Source organism: Colobus angolensis, unplaced genomic scaffold, assembly GCF_000951035.1.
Source record: "Colobus angolensis palliatus isolate OR3802 unplaced genomic scaffold, Cang.pa_1.0 Scaffold366, whole genome shotgun sequence".
Taxonomy (NCBI): domain Eukaryota; kingdom Metazoa; phylum Chordata; class Mammalia; order Primates; family Cercopithecidae; genus Colobus; species Colobus angolensis.
In genome coordinates this window covers 582,051-596,898 of record NW_012116999.1, presented here as the reverse complement: position 1 = coordinate 596,898, position 14,848 = coordinate 582,051, and the positions used below count along the sequence as shown (strand labels likewise).

The 14,848-nt window shown below is 37.3% G+C and overlaps 1 pseudogene across 1 annotated transcript in view; it reads right to left on the bottom strand.

Annotated features, from left to right (window-relative positions):
- LOC105519988 overlaps positions 1-14,848 on the bottom strand; it is an 87,244-nt pseudogene that overhangs the window by 862 nt on the left and 71,534 nt on the right. The gene's annotated exons all lie outside the window — the stretch shown is intronic.

Genomic DNA, 14,848 nt, shown 5'->3' with positions numbered 1-14,848 from the left:
CCACTGCACTCCAGCCCGGGTTACAGAGTGAGACTCCATCTCAAAAAAAAAAAAAAAAGAGAATAAATCTTAAATGTTCTCACCACACACACATACAAAGATATGTGAGGTGATGAATGTGTTAATTGGTTTGATTGTAGCCATCATGAGACAATGTATACATATATAAAAATATCACATTATACACTGTAAATATTTATAATTTTTGTCAATTATACCTCAGTAAAGGTGGACAAAAAGAGACTTTTCTCTTTTTATGTGGCAATCTATCATGATCCCATGTATTTTCTTTCTCTAAGGTGCTAGAGTTTTTCTTAAATCTTTCTTATGCTTTCTCACATTGTCTCTGTTTCTGTTTGTTTCCTTTTTCTATTTGTTCATCGCAGCCTATGTTTCACATTGAAAGTTTTCATCAAATATCGGACATCCTTGGCTCTCTACTCACATTTAAGAGGAAGAAAGAACTGTCCATTTATATTTAAGAGTAAAACTAAAAAGCTATTTGAAAGGTCTTTGTTATTTTCTTGGTTAACTGGTGATATTCACTGTAAAGTCATTGTATAGAGACACAGATACTTGGAAGGGGGACTGCCAATTTGTTGTGGATAAGGTTTTTCCCCTTTGAGGAGGCACTAATTCTTCAAAACTAAATTATCTCCGCTCTTGCCTGGTTGCTTGTATTTGAGAAGAGTTTGGCATTTCTATTCTTCCTATGAAATAATTCACTTAATCCCACCGTTTTTTGTTTGTTTCTTTCTTCCACCCACCACTGCGCTTGAAATTTGAATCTGGAGGCTTTCTTAAATCTTTCCAAAGAATAGACATGTGATCACCTACTAGAGTGAAGAGCACCTGGGATTCTAGTATCTCCTTATATAGTCTTTAAATAATTCCTCTGTTTTCTGCCCTATAAATTTTTTTCCATCATCTTTTGAGATACTTGGTGTTTCAAACTCTTGAGCCTTTCCAATTTCCATGGGCTGCAATAATTTGCTTCTTACCAGCATTTCCTTCTGTAAGCATTTCGATCTTGATTTAATTAGCTTTGTTCAGTCAACATGCTTCCATCTGTTTTCTATCTTTCAAATGTATGCCAATATTTCTCATCAATTTTTGTCTCTTCTTGGGGTTCCTTTGTCCTCATGGGTTTATGCCTTTTCATTCCTCATAGTATTTGAGGGCACAGGTTCTAAAGCTGAACTCTTTGGGCTGGAATCCTTGCTGTGCCATATTAAACCAGCTGAGAGAGCACAGGCCATTTACTTAAGTTGTCTGCATTTCTATTTTTTTCTTTTCATTTATTTTCTTGTTGAAAAATAAAAATAAAAGAGCACCTGTATCATAGAAGTTAGTACATGTAAAGCACTTAGAACAGTGTCTGACACAAAGTTATTTGTGTCATCAACTATTATTGTTATCACGATTAACATTATATTATTATTTAGAAGTTTCAGATAGGAGTAGAGATAAACATGTGCATTTAATTATCTATGTTTAACCATTAGTTTATTTTTTAAATGTGTATGGGACAAGTGAAGACTCTATTATTAATTGTCCTGGAGAACTTAGAAGAATAGGACAGGGTAATTGTGGTCAGCTTTTATACATGATATTACTTAAGAGCCTGGAATGAATAAAGTCTAAATATTTAGGTACATGAGTCATTGCATTTCTCTACTTTTCTGAACTCATTATCAGTTTCATCTTAATGCTGGTTTTTGTAATAGTCACAAGATGGATACAGCAGTTACATATATCTCATGCAGATATGACCATGTCCAGATGCAGAAAAGGTGCAATGTTATCTATATCTTCTTCCGAAGAATGAACAAATCTTTCTCAGAAGCCCCCAACAGATCTTCATTCATGTCTCATTGGCTACAATCCATTAATTACCCTTAAATCAATCACTGGCAATAAAAATAGAACCACAAAAATTGACCTAGATTAAGGTTTATATCTGGGACTGAGTCTAGAATCCTAAGCCCTTGGGTCATATGGGGCAGGAGTGCACACACGAAATAAATTGTGTTGTTGCAAGAAAAAAGCCAGGCACGGTGGCTCATGCCTGCAATTCCAGCACTTTGGGAGGCCGAGGCGGGCAGATTACTTGAGGTCAGGAGTTTGAGACCAGCCTGGTCAACATGGTGAAACCCTGTCTCTACTAAAAATACAAAAATTAGCCAGGCATGGTGGTGCATGCCTGTAATCCCAACGAATCAGGAGGCTGAGGCAAGAGAATCACTTGAACCCTGGCAGCAGAGGTTGCAGTGAGCCTAGATCACGCTATCGCACTCCAGCCCGGGCAATAGAGCATGACTCTGTCTTGGGGGGGTGAAAAAAGAGGAGGGGGAAGTAGATATTTAGTAGGCAAACAAGTGATGCCGAGAAAGGGATTATCCAGGTTGTTCCAGAAAGTCATAAATATTGAGTATACTTCAATAAAGTTAAGATCTATAATTTTAATGAGCATGTTGGGAAAGCAAAAGTTGATTTCCCTAATGAGTCTTTGCCTAGTAAGTATTCTGTAATGCCTAATACTAGGCTTATTGGTATTCAAATCAAATTGCTATTGTAACTTAAAGCTTGCTTACCACAGTGTTGCAAATAGCCAGCTTCATTGTTCAGATAAAAACAGATCAACTTTCCCAAGATAACTACTTCCTTCCTTTTTAGACATTATGCATAAGATAGATGAAAACCGGGTAAAATAAATAAAAATGTATACTGCATTCAGAAGTGAATGTCAGTAGAGTTTCCTGAGTCTTACCTATGCCCAAAGAGTATCTGAGAAAAGTGAATGAATTGCTTACCCGACTTCCTGTCTTCCTGAGTCTTCAAAGAATGAATTATAATTCCCCAGTTTGCCTTGCACGTTTTAATGAGCTAATTACAATACTTTTACAGTTCAGCCTCCTTAAAAATCAAACTGGAAGTTGTGATAAACCTACTGGCAATTAAGAGACAACAAGATGGATTATCTCCAGATGCTCATGGGACTTCTTGAAGTTTGGAGAGTCGCATCTATTTCTACTACACTTTGGTATTTTGTTGTTGTTGTTGTTGATGGAAGCTTTTCTTGGCCCTGTTGAGTTGCAGATATGCAAAGGAGCTTTATCCAAGCATGCTTCCTTTCTGGGATGAAAAGTTTCCAGGCAGATACACAGCAAGAAGTCATGGTACATTCATTATCAGAGCCTGAAAAACGAATGCTAGGTCTCATAAGTAAACTTCCAATTTTGGAGAGAGAGAGTGGAAGCTTGTGATATTTTTCAGTGTGCTTTGGATTGGAAAAGAGGTGAAACATTTTTCTACTTTGGAATGCACTGATAAGAATAAAAATAATGCCCCTAAATAAGTCCAGTAAAGCCTGGAGTAGTCTTTCTTTCAGTTTCCTATTTCTTCTTCATTCAGTTTCCTACAAAAAACTCATATAATTCTGCATTAGGAGCACATATGTAGAAAGTTATAAAATGAAGAGACATTTTTCTTTGGCTTTAGATACTCTAGTGACATTAAAGATTAAAGTGTTTTTTTATAACAGTTTTTTTTTTTTTTTTTTGAGACAGAGTTTCGCTCTCGTTGCCAAGGCTGGTGTGCAATGGCGCGATCTTGGCTCACTGCCACCTCCTGCTTCCCAGGTTCAAGTGATTCTCCCGCCTCAGTCTCCCGAGTAGCTGGGATTACAAGAATGTGCCACCACGCCCGGCTAATTTTATATTTTTAGTAGAGACGGGGTTTCTCCATGTTGGTCAGGCTGGTCTTGAACTCCCGACCTCAGGTGATCCACCCGCCTCGGCCTCCAAAGTGCTGGGATTACAGGCATGAGCCACCACACCCGGCCTCTAACAGTTTTGTTAATCCACATGTAGACTCAGTTCTGAGATGATCATGCATAGCTGAATCAACCATTTTAGATGGATTTGGGGTTAGTAATCAGAAATGATTGCTGATTGAGCCATCAGCAGAACAACACAGCTATTTCCATAACCAAAAGAAGTGAATCAACCATGTATATTTGTTCATACAGACATGACATTTACTGACACTATGTTAAACCCCCAATCCATCCAGAAAATAGTTGCTTTATTTTATCTTATAAACACTGCACATGAATCCATTAATGTAAAGTTCCTTTGGACTTATCCAACTACTTACAGGAAATTTTAGTTCTCCATCATTTGTTGAAATTTATCACTTGAGATTATAATAGATTTATTTTATTAGCTGTAATGTCTAGAATATGCTATCTGGTACAAGAAAGTAAGCCTATGCTGATTTTTTAAAATTTAGTTCTATCCACTGGATAGCTGCATGCTTAAATACAATGACTTACACTTAACACTTATAATTGTGTTTTTTTTTTTGTTTTTTTTTTGAGACGGAGTTTCACTCTGTCGCCTAGGCTGGAGTGCAGTGGTGCAATCTCGGCTCACTGCAACCTCCGCCTCCAGGGTTCAACTGATTCTCCTGCCTCAAGCACCTGAGTAGCTGGGTTTACAGGCATGAACCACTACTCCCGGCTAATTTTTGTATTTTTAGTAGAGACGGGGTTTCATCATATTGGTCACGCTGGTCTCGAACTCCTGACCTCGTGATCCGCCTGCCTCGGCCTCCCAAAGTGCTGGGATTACAGGCGTGAGCCATCACACCTGGCCTGCATTTATAATAATGTTTATCATACAGTACATTTGACGTGCAACAACAAATAACATTTACAAAGTTACCGTTGTATGCCTAGTACAGGGTTAAATGTGATGATGCAAGATAGGTAAGAGTTAAAACACAGTTTGTACCCTTAATTCTGATTAAGCTTCTTTGAGAGAAGTATAGTGTCTGGAATGAAATAGTTTTATTCTACTGTGTGATGGTGAGCCTATGCTATGGTCTAAATGTGTCCTCATGCATCCCAATTCATATGTTGAAACCTAGTCTCTAATGTGGTGGTATTAAGAGGAGGACCCTTTAGGAGGGGATGAGGTCATGAGGGCTCTACCCTCATGAATCACGAATAGTATTAATGCCCTTATAAAAGAGGCCCCACGGAGCTTCTTCACCCCTTCCACCACGTAAAGATGCATCAACAAGGCACCATCTGTGAAGTTGAGCGAGCTCTCATTAGACACCAAATCTGCTGATACCTTGATCTTGGACTTCCCAGTTTCCAGAACTGTGAAAAATAAAGTTCTGTTGTTTATAAATGACCCAGTCTAAGGTATTTTGCTATAGCAACCCAAATGAACTAAGGCAGCCTGTACCTTGAATAATATATTTATTTCTGGTTGTCACATTAAGAAAAGCCATCGAGAGGGTAGAACTGTGTATGTAGAATAAAAAGGACCTAAAGGGGTAAGAACTGTCATGGGCATATGTGAAAGAAGGATTGCACTTGTGTTGTGTGACAGAGGATATAACTAGGACCAAGGAGTGGATGGGAATTATGTGAAGAAAGAATTCATTCTATTTTAAGAACTTTTTTTCTTATTGCTTCTCTGTTGAGGAAAGTCGAGTTTATCACACTCCTCAGTTGATGTCACACTGATTATCATTGCTGCTTGCAAGGACCACACATATTTGATTGTTTTTTTCTATTTCAATTTCTCATACCCACAGGCAATGATTCTAATCCTTTACTGTTTGTTTACTTCTAAAATATGTTTTGTTGTTTTGTACTTGCATGTTTTTAGTTTACATAAGTGATATTTTGATATAGATGTCATTCTATTTATTTCTCTTTTCACTCCACATGTTTTCTAAGTTCTATTTAGTTTGTTGCATGTATATCTATTTTGTCATTTGTAAATGCTACATAATCTCCATAATGTACATCTACCACACTTTACCAATTAAATTGACTGATGACTCGATTATCTATCATTTCTGACTCCTAACCCCAAATCCAGTGATGAGTAGCCTGAGTGATCCAACTTCCTGCCACCATAAACAACGTCGCAATGAATAGCCTTACATGTCCCATTTTATACTTTTGTAAGCCTGTGTATTCTGGGTCACACGGTGTATATATAAATAGCTCCATATTGCTCTGTAGAATGACTTCTTCCACCAACAGCGTATGAGGGATTCTAGAGTCTAGGGCTTCGCAAACTTTTTCTGTGAAGAACCAGATTGTAAATATGTTAGGTTTTTCAGGCCACTCGGGATTGTCTTTGCCACTCCTCTTCTTCCTCCTCCTCTTCCTTCTTCGTCCATTTCTTCATGAATCACCCGTCAAAAATGTTAAAACCATTCCTATCTCATGAGCTGTAAAAAAATGGGCCAAGAACCTCATTAAACTCTTGGGCTATCCAGATCTAGCCCTGCATTTCTGCCAACATGTGGCAGATGATTCATTTCTCTAATTTCAGCCAGTGTAGTGAATATAAAGTGAGTGCTTACTATTTTAACTTCCACTCCTCTGATTGTTAACTAGCTAGATCATCGTTTAAATTATTTGTTAACCTTTGGGTTTTCTCATCAGTAAACTTCCTGTTGAAACAATTTACTCAGAAACTCAGTATCTGTTGTGGTGGCTCATTCACTCTGTTTGTAGCTCAGACTGTTAGAAAATTCTCGAAAAACACCAAAATTAAGTATTTTTGTTCAATAGAAGACACCATGGATAATGTTAGTGATCAGATAATTGATTAGAAAAAGAGACTTAAAGTGCCTAAAACTGGCAATGAATTAGTATCCAATGTATAAGAAACCACTAAAAATCAACATATAGTGAGTTTCTGAGCACTGAAGTGTTTCTTGAAAGGCTGAATGGTCATTTGGCATCAATGTTATATTGTGGTGTTTCAAACATTAAGTGGGTGTGTGGAAAAAACTATTATGGTCTCTTTCAACTCTTAGATTATTTGATATGCATGAAGCAGTTTGAGAGCAACATTTGGAAATCACAGAATTTGGGTAGTAAAAGGGATATCAGTGATTCATTTAACCCAGATTTCCCATTTTCCATGGTAAGAAATAGAGGCCAGAACAGGGGAGGTACTTGCTCAAATTTCCCACAGCTGGTAAGTGGCAGAGGCTGGACCAGAATTTCTCACTTCACAGTCCACTGTGCTTTCCATTACCTCAAGACAAATTCGAAATTTAATGGTTCAACAGTAAACACTCTAGGTGGTTCCAGTGGTGGGAGGATATCACTAAGGTAGAAAATGTATGCAGAAAGGGGCATCTACAGGTTCTCCTAGGATTGACTGATTCATGGTAAATGCTAATGCTACTTTTATGATTATACATAATCTATGTTGTTGCCATTTATGGAAACAATTATACAGTCATTATCCACATTTTCCCTCACCCAAATTATTATGAAGCCTGCAGCTTTTCCAAGCACCCCAGGCACAAATTATATTGTCTTTTTTCTCTAATGTCAGATATTAAAGACTACTGTGCCTTTTCAGCTGAGCTAGGACTGTGTAACAAACTAAAACATTACAGAATCCTTAGCAGCATACATTTAAGAGAGCCACTAGCTGCCAATAGTTGATATGTGCAAATCAGAAATTCAGTCCCCTCCCACAGTGCTTGGCAACAAAGACTTTCAAGATCTGTACACCATTATCCACTCTAGTGGGAAAACTTATGAAAGAACATGGAGTTGTTTAAAGCTGGTGCCGCCCTAGGTAAAATCAGCTTATTTTAGACCCACCCTGGCACTGCTAAAAAAAAAAAATAGTTTCTCTAAACAAGTGTTTTTTTTTTTCCTACCGTAAGTCTTACACCTTGTTAGATCACAAAATAAGATTGTGAGATCCTTTCCTTGAGGCTGTATCAACAATACCAAACAACTCTTACATGGTACTGATACTTATATATGAATTTCTAACATTAGAGATTTTTGTATTGGTGGAGGGTGAGGGACAAGGGGTCAACAGGCTGGGAAAATGTCTTTGCAATATCATAGGACAGCCATGCTTTGAGTGAGCTTTGTAGGTACATGTAAATGACAGGAGTTCAGTTAAGATACTCCTGGTTTTGTTTTTGTTTTTGTTTTTGCTTTTCCCCTCAATAGGAATAATCCTTGAATTAGCTCGTTTGCTTTTCTGAGCAGCACAGTGGGAGATTTCATAGTTTTCTCCCAGGCCTTTTCCAAACTTGACAGCTAAGTGGAAGACAAAGGCCACTTTCACAACCTTTGCTCAGCTGCAATTCTCCTCTCTCGCCTACCCGTTCCCGCAATGTGTCTAATTGTCCTGTACAAGAGTGTCTATCTGATGTATCTTGAGTACTCTGACTGTCCTGACAAGTGTTGGCAAAGTTCAGAGTGACTGGAAGTAATTCTTTATACCACACGTGCTATCTCATTTTTCAGTGTTGTCTACTTTTGACGTGGATTGGCTGCTATGCTGAAGCTATTTCTATTTCCTTTCTCTAGGAATACTGAATACTGTTCTTGGATTGAATAGTTTTCCCACCCGCCCCTTCCCCTAGCACTACACCTGCTTCCATTATACTCTTTCTTTTTGCTGTGTAGCTTAAATATACAATTTAAACACCCTGCTTGTTCTTACACAAGTCAAAACATATTCCCTGCTTGAATCAAGAAGAAAAGGAAAAGGAAAGGAAGAAGAAGGAAGTCTGGCTTTATTGGACCTTCCGTGGGCAACAAACGGCCTATGTGAGAGTTCTAGCTAGGAAGAAATGCAGTTCAGTGATTGAACAATGCTAACTCAGTTCCTTTTCCATTCTAAAGACTGAAAGAGTAAATGGAGAACCAGCAGTCCCCGCCGTAGTATGGTGAAGCACACTCCGTTTTCGATGTACAAGCAAATGAACCCTTCAGGGTGTCTCAAACCACTCCCACTGCTGCTCATGATTGGCCTAAAGCACCTAATTCTACTCTCCTTGAGGAAAGAGGATACCAACTTGCCACTGTCCCCATACTCTCTTTTAGGTTTCCAACTCCCTACTCTAGCTCATCACAAGTATGGGTGAAACCTAGATAAATATGGATATGATGACTAGGGATACGGTAAACAAGTGCTTCAAGAAAGGCAGAATAGGGTACCAAAATATAATATAATTGCCTACTGGTACTATAATGAATTGAGGTAATATATTAATTAAGTGAGTAATAAAATCTTAATTATACCAAACATGACTCCTGCAGGTTATAATTCAGGGTTCTTTCCTACTATGTCCTTAAGAGAAAATTAGGGATGAGAGATAAGAAGATGACACATTTTTTTTAAGATTCAGTGTGTGTGATGTCTAGACATCCTGAATAAAATAGAGGTAACCCGTCATCTGTGATGAGATATTAAATTTGTATAATAAACTGTCAAATGTATGGTCTCTCTCAATCACCCCTAGTAAGAATGCTATTGTTTTCATAATTCATTTTTTTTTTCTTTTTTTGAGATGAAGTTTTGCTCTTGTTGCATAGGCTGGAGTGCAATGGCACGATCTCAGCTTACCACAACCTCCGTCTCCCAGGTTCAAGCGATTCTCCTGCCTCAGCCTCCTGAGTAGCTGGGATTACAGGCATGCACCACCATGCCTGGCAAATTTTTGTATTTTTAGTAGAGATGGGGTTTCTTCATGTTGGTCAGGCTGGTCTCAAACTCCCAACCTCAGGTGATCTGCCTGCCTTGAGCTCCCAAAGTGCTGGGATCACAGGTGTGAGCCACCATGCCCAGCCGATAATTCATGATTTTCTTATCAGTTTCCAACACAGTCAAAAATCGTGTCTCACTACTGGACTTCTTCTGACTATGAGAACTACTGAGTACCTGGCTGCTCATATTGACATTGTTTTGCGCATGCATTCATGAGTATGAGAGTAGGTCATTCCATGTCATAAAAGCTAAGTGTATCAGGTGCAGTATTAATTGACTATCAGGTATATTGACCCAACTCTCATTATTAGGAGTCTTTCATCACCTATGGGCCTTTTTGTCCCCCCAAAACATATTTATTTTTGGTTGTGAGGACAGTAAACAGGCAAATGGTATGAAGAGTCATTGTTGTTTCTTCTCATGAAAACATTAAATAGAATCATGAACTACCAGAAAAAGTTCATCCAACCTTGCTCTACTGCCTTTCTCTATGAAGATAATGCAACCCCTAGATCAGGACTTGTCAGTGGTGAAAACTGGAGTTGCCAATTATCCATTGGAAATTTCATGGTAAAAAGCATAAACATGATTTTCTTTCCTTTTATGAAATTCAAATAAAGCCTTTAAAATGTATTCTCTCTCTTTCTATTTCAGTGAGCTAATACTCTGCTTGAGATTCATTAAGTCAAAGGCTGACATTTCCTCTGACCACAGACTTGACTTCAGTCTGCAGATATTATCCTGCAATTCAGCATACATTGCTATCTGCTCATCGTGGAGGAAAAGCAAATTGCAGACATTTTACTCTGCCAAATCATTATGTGCTTAGGATATTCAAGGTTAGAAAAAGCTAAGTGACATGTACTTTTAGATACTTGGCATTGTAATTACAATGTAGTGCAAATCAACAAGTATTTATTGGGTACTTATGTGTCTAGCATTGTAATCATGGCTTTTCTTTACACAACACTTGACATAGCTGGATGGATATAAGAGATTTTCTGGGCAGAATTTCTTCTGAAATGTTCCCTCCACTGGCCCATTATTTTACTATTGGAGCCTTTTTTTGGATCTAAAAAAAATGTTGCTTTTCAGATTATCTGAGGGTAATCAAGATACCCTGGATATGGCAATTAGAGCAAGCATTGTAGTTGTCATTGGTAGGAAACAAGAGTCAGAATTGGACTTGAGATGAATATCAGGAGTGAGAGAAAGTTGTAGTTTGAGAGAGAAGATGTACATTAAATGAGAAGGGAGAGAAGGTGGAGGTCATCTCTGACTAACCTTCTCTACTTCTTAGTTTTGCTAATGATCTGTCTTTCATGTGGAACAGGGAAGCTCTACATACATAAATTAGTATGATGTTCTGTTAACGAGTGTAAACTTCCAAAAAGAAGCAGAGCCAGTTATGTCCAAGTTGAAGCAAAAAAGTACATTTCACTGTTAAAGACTTGTTTGATTATCCAAGCCAATGCTTTTTTTCTTTTAAAATGGATAATGTTGAAAAGTTCAGAATCTAGTAAAGTCTTGAGATGTCACTTTGGGTAACATGTGCCAAGTAATTTAGAGGTACAATGAACAAAAATACCTAAATCACAATGATTGGATGTTCTCAACTAGTTTGTCCCTTTTGCTTCTGTCTCCTTCTGGCAAGTCTTTGAATAAGTTGGAACACTGAAATTGCATGCGGATTTTAAAGACACTGATGTATAATTCAATAGCAACTCATATTGTTTTTAAACATCAAGATTTCACTACCGATTTTCTTCAGAGAGATTTCATTTCCACATTTGTCATTCACAGAGAAGACACAAGGCGACCTCTTTTGAGGTGATTTTCATGAGTAAATGATAGAAAATATGAAGGAAAAGTATTATTTATTGTGTTTTATTTGTAATACCCTATGTATCCGCCTGCACTCCAACAGTTGAGGACAGAAGAAAGGAGGTTTGATGAGAAAGATGTAAAATATCGAGCTGATTTTTCATCATAATATGTAGTCAGAATCTTGGGAATTAGGAGGAAAGGTAGAGAAGGCCAGCAAAACAGCATGTTGATGAGTGTTAAGGTGGGCTCAGAGTGAACCAGGTATGAAAGTATTTTATAATACCATGCCACCACCATCTCGGATGATGTTATACAGATAGTGAGAGATTCATTACTATCTCTGAGTTGGAAAGTAGACCAGCAATCCTGTAGTATAAGGTTTCATTTCAAATCATTCAAAGTGGCTTGAACTTATACACTGGCTGATTTTAAAATGTAGGTTAGGATCATAACTTGCTTATTTGTTTTAAAGAAAACTATGTCATCTGCTTGCATAATGATTTTTCACTTAATGCTTTATTCAATCTTTCTATATAATTGAGCCTAATTGTTCTCTAATACTGAAAGGACTCAACTTTATATGCAGCAATCACTATTTTTGATATTCCTATGAAGGTGTTTTTGAATAATAATCAATACACCTTTTAGATCTGTTGTCAGTGTCTTATATTCCAGGACCGCTATTTATACTTATTTGTATTCTTGGTTTATAACATGTGGTACTCAGGAGAATAAACCCTTGAGAACGTTACACAATAAGGATTCTAAGAGACATTTATGTCCTATTTATTTTTATAGTTTCTGTAAGAAAGTGCTTATTGGGCAGAAACAACCAGGATAGCTTACAAATATGAATGCCTGGAAAGATCCCCAGGGTCTCCATTATTTACGTTGTTTGAAAACCACATTCTAATTTTTGATAGGTTAAGGCTAGTGTTCTTAAACTGATGTTCTCAAGGTTTTGTTTCCTCTACCTTAAGAGTTAAAACATTCAGAAGAATTCATAACATGTAGTGAGCAATTATTGCACCAGAGATACAAAGGATGGGTAGACTTTTAGTAATTAGAAAGCAAGAAGAAGTTTTTGAATTTGGAATAAACAGTACAAATAAGACAGACAGAGTGCAGAAATGTTGTACATCAGTGTTTGGTTGAAATGGAGGAAGACTTCCATGCAGGATGAAAAATGGAGAATGGCTAGAAAGGTTAGAGTTAGACTGTAAAAAAGCCTTAATGTTAAACTAAGCAATTTGTTTCACCTTATAGGCAGTGGGGAGCCATGGAGTACCATCAGTAATTCATTTATTTTCAGAGCAGAAGCATTTCGGCATTCTATTATCTATCACTTAATATAGAATACAGACATTTATTTGGAAATGCAATAGTCATTTAACTCTTAGCATGACAACTCGTGATATACAGTATTACATTTTCCCTATATGAAATACTATATGAAGAATAAAATTGATTTTTACTTGGAGATGGTGGTGAATGTTGATCTTGATCTTTAGGCACTGATACTGATCATTATCATTACCTTTATTAAATTCCAACAAAGTGCAAAGGGAAGTGTAAAACATACAACTTGGCAAGGGAGTCCTTCTCATGGTTGAATAATTGGAGATATTTCATGGTGAATTATCAGACTGTTAACCTCTTTGGATTTTTCTTTTGGTCAGAATCATTAAAGGGACTGGTATTTGGGTGAGATTTGAACTCTGTGAGATCAGAAACTATGACATATTTACTCTACTATTGCCAATATCCAGCACATAATTATATGCCTGGCACATATTTAAGAGACCAGAAGGAAATTATTGCGTGAACGAATGAATGAATGATATTCTGGACTTCTGTGATTTTTCCTAATGTGATTTCACCCCTCTTTCACTTCAGTCACCTGTTGGCTCTTGTACATTGTTATCACTAAAATTCATCCACTCTCAAGACATGTTAATTAATGCAACACATGATCATGAATGGATCTCAGACAAGAAGGAGCCATTAGGAGGAAAGTCTTAGCTAGGTGTGGTGGCACACAACTGTAGTCTCAGGTACTAAGGATGCTGAGGTGGGAGGATTGCTTGAGCCCAGAAAGTCGAGGCTGCAGTGAGCCGTGATGGTGATATTCGAATAAGATCTTTAGATAATAGAATTATATCAATGTTAATTTTGTGACATTAATCATTGTTCTTTGATTATCTAAGATGTAAACAGAATTTTTGCAGAATCTGGATAAAGGTTACACAATAATTATTTTATAATTTTTGCAATACTTGTGAAAGCCTGAAATTATTTCAAAATAAAAATTTAAAAAATTGAAGAAAAAAATTTTTTTAGCTTTTTCACCCTCAAGATTATATTATTATTACATTGTAGTACTCATTTCATCCCCCCAAGTTTCACTCGTACATATACCCTCATCATGATATTTTTTGTTAGTATTTTCTTAAATGTATAATTTATATATAATCATTGCACATATTTATGGGTACAATGTGATATTTCAACTCATGTATAAATATGTAATGATCAAATCATGGTAATTGCCATTTACATTACTGTAAACATTTATAGTTTATTTGTAGTGATAACATTCAAATTATTCTCTTCTAGCTATCTTGAAATATACATTATATTGTTATTTGCTGTAGTCACCCTACCGTGTAATAGAATACCAGAATTTATTCTTCCTCTTCTTGAGGTTCAGAAAACAACATCCCATAATGAAAGCCTCATTGGGAGCCTCAGAATCAAAAGTTTTTCTCTGACCTTCTCCTGCCCCCCTCAGTTCTATTCTCCTCCCCACCCCAAAACCCCAGAAGTAGGCATAGAAACTAGAATCCCTCTTCTTAAAGGTGAGTCATATAAACCAGAACCCCTTTTCTCCAAAGTCAGACATAAAATCTAAAAATATTCTATGTAAAAACTGGTTATAAAGAAATGATCTGACCTACCTTGTTTGACTGTAGGTCATAAAGCCCTAATTCCAGAGAGGGCCCTGCCCTACACCCAGAAGGAAGGAATACAGGCTCAGAGAGACCAAGCAGAGTCTAGACAGACAGGCCTTGCTGGGTTTCCCTACTCAGTCTATCAGCATTAGAGCATACCCTTTTCTTCAATCATACTTCTAGACCATTGTCCATACTTTATTAACATCAGTTTTATAAAAGTTAACCGTTTCCCCTCTATCTTTGAGGTCATCATTCTGAAGCTGAAGCCTTCCGTGTGTGCATACATGTTAAATAATCTGTATGTCTTTTCACCTATTAATCAATCTGCCCCATGTCAGCGATTTTTTTCAGCAAACCTTGGCCTCTACACTCTTTTTTCTTTTTTTTTTTTTTTTTGAGTTGGAGTTCTGCTCTTACGCTCAGCCTGGAGTACAATGGCACCATCTTGGCTCACTGCAACCTCCACCTCCTGGGTTCAAGTGATTCTCCTGCCTCAGC